Source organism: Dipteris shenzhenensis, chromosome 15 (genome assembly GCF_047967505.1).
Source record: "Dipteris shenzhenensis isolate YYH24624 ecotype China chromosome 15, Dip_SZ_1.0, whole genome shotgun sequence".
Classification (NCBI taxonomy): Eukaryota; Viridiplantae; Streptophyta; class Polypodiopsida; order Gleicheniales; family Dipteridaceae; genus Dipteris; species Dipteris shenzhenensis.
In genome coordinates this window covers 34,871,689-34,877,837 of record NC_141610.1, presented here as the reverse complement: position 1 = coordinate 34,877,837, position 6,149 = coordinate 34,871,689, and positions in this window count along the sequence as shown.

Sequence of the window (6,149 nt, the reverse complement as noted above, 5' to 3'; positions counted from 1 at the left end):
TCTAGTGACTATGTCTCCTGGTATCATCATCATCATATTCTATGAGAGATAGTCAGCATAAATTAAGGAGAATAGCATTTGTTGATCTGTGGATTACACAGCTCCAGCGCAAGTTTTGGATATGTGGCAACTCCAGAAAGCAACCATCTTGTACCTATATTATTGAATCATCACCCCTAGATAGTTGAGCATGTAGGTTGGACAATTGGTCCCATACTTACTTCTTTGGCTCTTGCTTTTGTGTAGCCCCTAGATCACTATGTTCACAATAACTATGCAATCTTCTCTAACCTCACATCTTATGATAGCTATCTCTGCCGCATCATACCTCTGGTAATGTTGTCAATCCTTTTAGGTTGGTGATGCCATTGTTTGTCACAACCTTCCATATTGCATCCTCTCAGCTATACTAGTTAGTTTCCCATCCAAATTCTCCTATAGATCAATTTCACATCACAATTATACATTCAACCATGGCTTAGCCATTTGCCACATGTAATCATACACACAGTCATCAATCGATTGACTAGCCTTTGATCTAGGATAGCTTCCTTCTTTTTAATATATGTCCCTCTTCCCTTTGGCCCATTTTTATTCCCAAAGGCAAAGGATGATCTACAACATAAGAAGGAGAACTGAAGGTGAAGTTATAGAATATACAGGAAATATGCACAATGTGAACACTTCCAATATATAGTCAATGTGCTCACATATGCACATACTACTTTGATATTTTTCAATTTTCTTGCTTTTAGTATGGTTGCATCATATGCACCATAAAATCTAAAAACATCTGTTCTACATGCACCCTCTACTCCCCCTCTACTTATGCAATGCAATTCAAGAGGGGGTGTTAAGGGAAGTGTAAATTGCACCAATGAGAGAGGACTATAAGGCACATAGATAATCCCTAACCCTAACCCTAACGCTAAAGGTGTATACATAGTATACATGTAATTAATAATCTCTTGTGCACTCCACTCTCTCTCCCCCTGATTCTCCAAGGGGTCCTCCAACAAAACAAGGTAATGCCCATTCCTAGCACAAATCCAAAATATTAGTAAGGGAGAGAGAACAAATGATAGATTTAAAACCAAAGTGCATGAAACCTAAGATATCAATTCTGACTATATCTTTTAAGATTAGAAATACAATTCAAATGTTCATGAAAAAGGGGAGGCATATGAAAACATATCATTAGTAAAAGGATACAAAAGCCTCAAGATCTTGATCTCCAAATAGTGAGGGCCAAAATAGTGATGATGAAAAGGTGAAATTTTAGATGACCTGACCATGGATTTTATCTAAGAATGAATATCAGCTATAGGAAAGACTCAGGACAAAATCATATCCATACAAACACCTACTAGATATGGAGAATCTTTTAAAGACTTATTCAGTAATGCAATAAAGTACTTAGCTTAAAGAGAATGACTGACATAGACTATAGGTTGGTGTTATATGAATCATGCCAATATTATAAGGTCACCCTCATAAACGGTTTTATCTCACCTAATTTGTGCTAATTGGTTATGGCAACATATTTTACCATTGGCGATCCAAGATTGTTTGATTGAAGGTTTCCATTAAGTTAGTTATTGGCTAGGAGTAGCTGCAAGGTAAGCAAGAATACATATGCATTTTGTATTGTTGTTGATTTTACATTCATGTATTATTTTGACTAACCAACATGCATTTGCATTGTATAGGTTGGTAGTTTCAAATGAATTAAAGCCATCTAAGTTTCCTGAAAAAGGTTAGAGCATATAGAGCTCTTGTAATTGATTAATAAACATTGCCGAACTACTTTTTTCAACATACAAGAGCATATACTTGTGCCTAAGATGTCTCTTGTAGGTGTTGTTACTTGTCAATAATAGATGTTCTTTTTTGAGAGGTCTATGAAAGTCATCAAGTGATTTGCTCATCAAAGAGGATGACCTAAAGGGTCTATGGAACAAGGATGGCTTGTTCATGAGTCTCTATTATGTCACTAAATTCATGATAAATGTAGATCCATAATCCAAGACTATGAAATGATGCAAATTATGAGAGGTTCAGGTGATGTGCTACAAGGAAAGGGACAAGAGGTAATATTATCTCATGAAACCAATGACTCGGTTTCCATATTTATATTATAAAATTTAGAGAATGGAGAGAAGAAAATGAGAAAGGAAAAAGGTTGTAGGATAGAAAAAGGCTTAAATAGTGGCTATCACATGAGTTTAACATAAGAATATTTTTAACTCATGATTTTAACAAAAATATATTTACAGAGGGGTATCATTAAAAAAAAAATTTGTAAAAAAGTTGTAGAATTGTATAGGAAAAGCATGTCTTTAATCAGACAATATTCCAGCAATATTCATAGATAAGGGATTTAAAAAATAGGCCTTCAATGCATGTGATTAATAGGGCTTACATATAATGGCTCCTAGTGACTCCCTTGAGAGGGGTAGAAGCAAGTACAATATCCTCCTAAGTTAATACTTCTAGAAAAGTGTTCTTTGCATTGGTGCCAAGATGTTATAGGCATGGTCTAATGGATTTCATGTTACTCCATGAGGAGGAGGAGGTATCCTTGAAATGTGATCGGCATAAAGAAGCTTGCTTCCATGGACTCTGGTCTTGTTGCATCATTTCATATATACTATATATTCTTGATCTTGGGTTTTAAAAGTTTTTCCCCCCTTCAAAGCATGATGGTTCCAAGTGATTTATAGGGTCCATATATATGCATGTATGTATGTATACGTGTGTGCATGCATGGTATGTATGTATGTATGTATGTGTATGTATGTATATGTATATGTATACTTACACACACACACACACACACACACACACACACACACATATGTGTGAGTGTGTGTGTAAATTGAGGGGTAGTTTAGGCTTTCTGAAGTGTACTAAAGGGTTCCAAATGAATGGTTAGAAGGGACAAAAGTATTTTTTGTGATATTGATTCTTTAAAAATGCTTTTCTCTCTTAATGAACTATTTATGTTAGCGAGCATTTTTCCACAAGGATGCAAATCCTCATGGGAGATGAACCCGTGAATATTGATGCGTTTAGAAAATTTGGCACTCCTTTGGGTTTGGGGCAAAAAGTTGGGTGACTATGGAACTACAAATTAAGAGGAAAAATGTGTGTTGATCGCTGAAAAATAGCCAAATTTTGGGAGCTCGTATCTTTTGACTAGCAAATCCAAATGAAGTCATATTATATATCAAACTAAATGGCAAGGCACAATTTACATGAATATTATGGTTCATGCACCATTTAAATTATACATGAATATATTTGTGAAAATAAGCATTTCATGACGTTACAAGCATTATATGACGTTAAATGGTTCATGCACCATTTAACTTTTACATGAATATATTTGTGAAAATAATCATTTTATGACATTATAAGCATTTTATGAGGTTATGACTAGTATTGTGTTTCATGACCATTTAAATTTACATGAATATATTTATGAAAATAAGCATTTTATTAGGATATGGCTAATTTTTTCCATCAAATTTAGGGCAAGCTCATTGATTTTAGTCTAGGAGAGTGGAGCAAAGGAAAAAACTGTCCCGAGAGGAGGTGACGAAAGAAGAGAGGCTGGCCGATTAAGGAGGTATAAAGCTGATAATCAGCTTGAGTCAGTGAACCCTGAGACTCCCGCTGCTGGCTGTGCCACATGGAAGTCTGCTGCAAGCCGTACCTATGTCTATCATTTCTCAAGGGTTGGGATGTTGGATAGGCTGATGATTGATAAGGGTCATGATGAATATGAAGGAAATGAAATTGCCAACATTTATGCCATCCAACAACAAGGAGGACGCTATGTGTATAAAAGTGAGGATGAGGTAGATGAGATGATAAAATTAATGACAAAAAAAATAATGCAGATTCTATGATGATAATGTTAGTAATGATTGTGATGAAGATAACATTAATGATGAGAGTGAACACCTTATTTTGCTTGAGATAGAACTTTCTCAAAAATCAAAAATCTTGAAATGTGACTAGAGAGGTTGAGGATGTTTGAGATATATATTTATTTGAAATTAACAATCTTGAAATGTGATTAGATAAGGTTGAGGATGTTTGAGATGTAGTATATTTATTTGATTTTTTAAAGAATCATTGTTATTACATCTTAGCATACAGATGATATTTATTTGTTGAATTTTTCACCTTCAATACTACACTTTTACCTAGGCTATCTTCTTGGTGGGTTCATCATTTTTGGCTATGCTTGTGGTTTAATGTTAAAGAATATATTTTTCACATTTTTTCTTCATAAGATCCATCATCATAATGACTATTATGTTCTTGAGACACTAACTACTTGCACTACAACAAAGAGAAAGAGAGAGAGAGAGAGAGAGAGAGAGAGACTATCATGCTACAAAGTATGCATTTTTGTATTTTTCAAGAAGACTCCTTTGATCTTTGGCATGACATTTTGGGTAACCAATACAAAAAACAACTTGTTGAAGACTACATGAAGCTTTTGAATAGATTATGGTGTAGATGGTGTGTGGCTCTTCAATAGGAAAAACCTCCATAAATGGTCAAAATAGGGATGAAAGAGGCATTGTGGGTCAACAAAGCATCCAAGAACGTTTGATAGGACATTGGAAATTGTAAGAATAAATGAATGGAAGTGACATAAGGTAGGCCTCATAACTATGCTAAAGTTGGAAGGGAAGTTTTACTATGTGTCTTTGTGCTCAAGTCCTCTTTTGAATGTACCAAATGGTAAAAAAACTCAATAATGAAGCTCATTTGTCAACACAACTTGTGTGTGATGTTGATATATTGCCAAAGAATCAAGAGGATGTTCATGAGATCACATGTTAAAGATTACACAAGAGGACCATGGGGCATGTCTAATTGGTGATGAAAAGGTTTCTCAATGTGTTTGAGGGAAATCATGGAGAGGGAGAAGTGAGATCTTATGAGTCAACTTCTCAATATGTAAAGATTCCATATGAGCTAGCTTGTGTCGTTTCTCCTATTATATTTGTTAATTGTCTTGCACATCGCATGTGTGAAGATGAAGTTTCAGGCTGCATTGATATTTCAAGAGTTGTGCTCATCATGCAAGAAGAAGACAACAAGCACACTTATTGTGGATATTGACCAAGAACCAGAGAGTGAGCACCATACATAGGATAAAGAGGTGAACCATACATAGGATAAAGAGGTGTTGTACTTCCCTTTCTAAAAAGAATAGGACTATAGGTACAAGATAGATGATGAGCATGACATTGTGTCCAATAATATGTGGGACACATTTATGGCCCAGGTATATGAAGTTGAGATTCAGTTGGTAGTCTCAAAAGCTAAGACTCTATCAAATGATGAAGATGCACAAGGGATTGGGTAGTTGTCTGCCATTCCATGACATGATGAGGGGAGAAATAAGAGCAAAATATGTGTGAAGTTGCTATTGAGGCTGTTGAGGAGCAGATAGATAGGAACATGCTCAAGCAAGAAGAGGATATAGGGAGGTAGAAAAACCTTCATGCAAGAGGAGATGGAAGGCATGCTACCATCATGGCAATGGCCAATGTGGATGCATGTGTCAAGAGGATATGGAAGGCATGTTGCCATCATGCTAATGGCCAATGTGGATGCATGTGTCAAGGCTGAGTGGAATGAATCTATTCAAGATGAGGCAGTTATGATATATGGAGTCCTAGATCATCTTGTGCATGAGGATGTGCATGACAAGCTACATAGGTGGCCTTCTGAGGAGGGGAAGGGGATGAATGATGAAGTTTTGTAGCAACAATCGTATGTTTTCCCAAACACAGGTGTAGTGTGACAAGAAGCTTTCCAAGATGATGCAAATGTGGAGCTACATATCCAAGCCAGCTTTTACAAAGAGGGTTGTAGCATAAGCTACTACCTCAGTGGTCCTTTGAGCAAGAGTAGAAGATACAGATTCAATCATTTGAAGAACTGAGGCTTGTGTTTGACCAAGAGCAAAGCATCTAGCAAGAAAGTAATGTGTTTATAATGTGCTATATACTCAATGTGTAAATGATAGATACTTTCAGTGCAAAATTTTGCATGCAGAGAATTATTCCTCTGTGATGACTACAATGAGTCCAAGCTTGTTAAGGCTTTAAGCAACTTCA